This window comes from Phoca vitulina, unplaced genomic scaffold, assembly GCF_004348235.1.
Source record: "Phoca vitulina isolate PV1807 unplaced genomic scaffold, GSC_HSeal_1.0 scaffold7, whole genome shotgun sequence".
NCBI lineage: Eukaryota > Metazoa > Chordata > Mammalia > Carnivora > Phocidae > Phoca > Phoca vitulina.
The window spans coordinates 19,263,235-19,268,179 of record NW_022589710.1 but is presented as its reverse complement, the minus strand read 5'-3'; the positions used below and the strand labels follow the sequence as shown (position 1 = coordinate 19,268,179).

The 4,945-nt window shown below is 37.1% G+C and overlaps 1 pseudogene; it reads left to right on the top strand.

Annotated features, from left to right (window-relative positions):
* Positions 1-3,396: 3,396 nt before the first annotated feature.
* On the top strand, positions 3,397-4,645 carry LOC116632659 (annotated as a pseudogene).
* Positions 4,646-4,945: the final 300 nt, after the last annotated feature.

The following is a 4,945-nucleotide window of genomic DNA, read 5'->3' as shown; positions in this document are numbered from 1 at the left end:
CCTGATGGATTCCCTGGGGAATTCTACCAAACATTCAAAGAAGAAATAATACCTATTCTCCTGAAGCTGTTTCAAAAAATAGAAACAGAAGGAAAGCTTCCAGACTCATTCTATGAGGCCAGCATTACCTTAATCCCCAAACCAGGCAAAGACCCCATCAAAAACGAGAATTTCAGACCGATATCCCTGATGAATATGGATTTCAGAATCCTCAACAAAATCCTAGCTAATAGGATCCAACAATACATTAAAAAGATCATCCACCACGACCAAGTGGGATTTATCTCCAGGATGCAAGGATGGTTCAACATTCGCAAATCAATCAATGTGATAGAACACATTAATAAGAGGAGAGAGAAGAACCATATGGTCCTCTCAATTGATGCAGAAAAAGCACTTGACAAAATACAGCATCCTTTCCTGATTAAAGCTCTTCAGAGTATAGGGATAGAGGGAACATTCCTCAAGTTCATAAAATCCATCTATGAAAAACCCACAATGAACATCATGCTCAGTGGGGAAAAGCTGAGAGCCTTTCCTTTAAGATCAGGAACACGACAAGGATGCCCACTCTCGCCACTATTGTTCAACATAGTACTAGAAGTCCTAGCAACAGCAATCAGACAACAAAAAGAAATAAAAGGTATTCAAATTGGCAAAGAAGAAGTCAAACTCTCTCTCTTCACAGATGACATGATACTTTATGTGGAAAATCCAAAAGACTCCACCCCCAAATTACTAGAACTCATACAGCAATTCAGTAACGTGGCAGGATACAAAATCAATGCACAGAAATCAGTTGCTTTCTTATACACTAACAATGCACCTGTAGAAACAAAAATTAGAGAAACGATTCCATTTACAATAACACCAAAAACTATAAGATACCTCGGAATAAACCTAACCAAGGAGGTAAAGGATCTATACTCTAGGAACTACAGAACACTCATGAAAGAAATTGAAGAAGACACAAAAAGATGGAAAAACATTCCATGCTCATGGATCGGAAGAATAAGCATTGTTAAAATGTCTATGCTCCCCAGAGCAATCTATACCTTCAATGCCATCCCAATCAAAATTCCGATGACATTTTTCAAAGTGCTGGAACAAATGATCCTAAAATTTGTATGGAATCAGAGAAGACCCCTAATCGCCAAGGAAATGTTGAAAAAGAAAAACAAAGCTGGGGGCATCACGTTGCCCGATTTCAAGCTATATTACAAAGCTGTGATCACCAAGACAGCATGGTACTGGAGCAAAAACAGACATATAGACCGATGGAACAGAATAGAGAGCCCAGAAATGGACCCTCAACTCTATGGTCAAATAATCTTTGACAAAGCAGGAAGATATACAATAGAAAAAAGACAGTCTCTTCAATAAATGGTGCTGGGAAAATTGGACAGCCACATGCAGAAGAATGAAACTCAACCATCTCTAACACCATACACAAAGATAAACTCAAAATGGATGAAAGACCTCAGTGTGAGACAGGAATCCATCAAAATCCTAGAGGAGAACATAGGCAGTAACCTCTTTGACATTGGCCACAGCAACTTTTTTCAAGATTCATCTCCAAAGGCTAGTGAAACAAAAGCAAAAATGAACTTTTGGGACTTCATCAAGATAAAAAGCTTCTGCACAGCAAAGGAAACAGTCAACAAAACAAAGAGGCAACCCACAGAATGGGAGAAGATATTTGCAAATGACACTACAGATAAAGGGCTGGTATCCAAGATCTATAAAGAACTTCTCAAACTCAACAAAGGGCTGGTATCCAAGATCTATAAGGAACTTCTCAAACTCAACACCCAAAAAACAAATAATCAAGTAAAAAATGGGCAGAAGACATGAACAGACACTTCTCCAAAGAAGACATACAAATGGCTAACAGACACATGAAGAAATGTTCATCATCATTAGCCGTCAGGGAAATTCAAATCAAAACCACATTGAGATACCACCTTACACCAGTTAGAATGGCAAAAATTGACAAGGCAAGAAACAACAAATTTTGGAGAGGTTGTGGAGAAAGGGGAACCCTCTTACCCTGTTGGTGGGAATGCAAGTTGTACAGCCCTTTGGAAAACAGTGTGGAGGTGCCTCAGAAAATTAAAAATAGAGCTACCCAATGACCCAGCAATTGCACTACTGGGTATTTACCCCAAAGACACAGATGTAGTGAAAAGAAGGGCCATATGCACCCCCATGTTCATAGCAGCAATGTCCACAATAGCCAAACTGTGGAAAGAGCTGAAATGCCCTTCAACAGATGAATGGATAAAGATGTGGTCCATATATACAATGGAATATTACTCAGCCATCAGAAAGGATGAATACCCAACTTTTACATCAACATGGATGGGACTGGAGGAGATTATGCTAAGTGAAATAAATCAGGCAGAGAAAGTCAATTATCATATGGTTTAACTTATTTGTGGAACATAAGGTATAGCATGGAGGGCATTAGGAGAAGGAAGGGAAAAATGAAGGGGGAGATTGGAGGGAGAGATGAAACATGAGAGACTGTTGTCTCTGAGAAACAAACTGAGGTTTTAGAGGGGAGTGGGTGGGGGGATGGGTTAGCCCACAATGGGTATTAAGGAGGGCACGTACTGCATGGAGCACTGGGTGTTATACGCAAACAATGACTCATGGAACACTGCATCAAAAACTAATGATGTTTTGTATGGTGACTAACATAACATAATAAAATAAAATTTAAAAAAATAAAAAAAATAAAATAAGGTAGTAAACCATATTGCATGTTACTTTTGAGGGAAAAATGCATTTTTTGAAATGTTTGTATTAATAAAGTCAATTTAATAATTAAGAGATATAATTAATTATATGCAGTGCTGATTATATACACCTTTTGTTTTATTATATCCAACTTGATTGTAGCTATGAAAATATCAAGGATTTTTTAAAAGGAAAATATAGTTGGAGAAGATGTTTTCTATTCAAATACAGTATTTGTGCTAATAATGATTTAGAAGAATGTAGAGAGACCCAAGGTGGTGAAAACCACCCAAGCACCTGAATAAGTAAGACTTGTTCCCAAACTCTGTAAAAGACTGGAGAAAAGAAGTTGGTGAAGGAATAACCGTTCATTATTTCCTGAGCTAAAATTTCTGCTGGAGTTCATAGGCTCAGTTTAGAACTTTCTTTCACAAGGTAAAAGAAGCTGCTGTAATGAATTTAGGGATGAGGAAATAATACAAGTAATATTTCTTTCATAATACTTTCTTATACACATTGCCACAAATTGAAAATATAAACACAGAACCTCTGAGCCATGAGATCCAGGTTTCAGCCTTGCCTCTACCATGGCTCAGAAACTGCAAAACCCTTTTCCAACCACTGCCAGCCACTTCTGACACAGAACATCCAGCCATGGATAAAAATATGCTGGTGCAGAATGCCAAACTGGCCAAGTAAATTGACTGATACATTGACATTGCAGCCTGCATGAAGTCTGTAACTGAGCAAGGAGCTGTATTATCCAATAAGGAGAGGAATCTTCTCTCAGTTGCTTATAAAAATGTCATAGGAGCCCATAGGTCATCTTGGAGGTTCATCTCAAGTATTGAGCTAATGATGTGAGGTGCTGAGAAAAACAGCAGATGGCTTGAGAATACAGAAAGCAATCTCAGAGGTGTCTGCAATGGTGTACTGTCTCTTTGGAAAAGTTGCTTCACAAGCACAGAGCAAAGTCTTCTGCTTGAAAATGTAAGAAGATTACTACTGATACTTGGCTCAGGTTGCTGCTGGTGGTGACCTTAAAGAGACTATGGATCTATCACAACAAGCACACCAAGAAGCTGTTTAAATTAGAAAAAGGAAACACAACCAAAACATCCTACAGTATTGGGTCTGGGCTCTCATTTCTCTGTGTTTTATTGTGCTATTCTGAACTTCCTGGACAAAGACTGTTCTTTTGCAAAGACAGCTTTCTTTTCCAGTTTAATTGAAATATAACTAACATATAATATTGTGTAAGTTTAAGGTGTACAGAATAATGATTTAATATATGTATATATTGCAAAATGATTATCACAATAAGTTTAACATCTCACATAGTTAGAATATTTTTCCCTTGTGATGAGAACATTTAAGATTTATTCTCTTAGTAACTTTCTAATGTATGATATTAATTATAGTCATTATATTATACATTACACCCAAAAACTTACTTATCTTATAACTGGAAGCCTGTAGATTTTGATCACCTTTACCCAATTCTCCCATGCCCCCCCTCCACCCCTACCTCTGGCAACCACAAATCTGACTCTATTTCTATGAGTTTGGTTATTTTAGATTTCACATATACGTGAGATCATACAGTACTTTTCTTTCTCTATTTTATTTAGCATAATGCCTTAAAGATCTATACATGGTGTCACAAATGGCAGGATTTCCCTCCTTTTTTTATGGCTGAATAGTATCCCCGTGTTTGTGTGTACGTGTGTGTGCATGTATACACCACATTTTCTTTATCCATTTATCTACAGATGGACGCTTAAACTACTGAGGCAGCTTTTGATGAAGCCATTGTTGAACTTAATATATAAAGTAGAGAGTCATACAAGGGCAACTTGGTAATAATGCACTGGCTGAGAAGCAGCTTGGCATGTGGACATAGGATCCCCAAGAAGACAAAGCAGGAGAAGGAGGGGAAAATTATCATAGAACACTACATCAAAAACTAATGATGTACTGTATGGTGACTAACATAACAAAATAAAAAAAAAAAGGAGGGGAAAATTAACCAGACTTCCAACTTTAGTCTATTTTATTCTGAAATTCACACAGTGGACCATTTGTTATCCATAATGCCCTTTTTCTGTTTTTTGTTTACAATTTATAACATGTATATGTTACTTCTATTTGAATTTCTATTTTTCCCCATATGGTTTTTGTGTTTAATATTAGGAAAATAGAA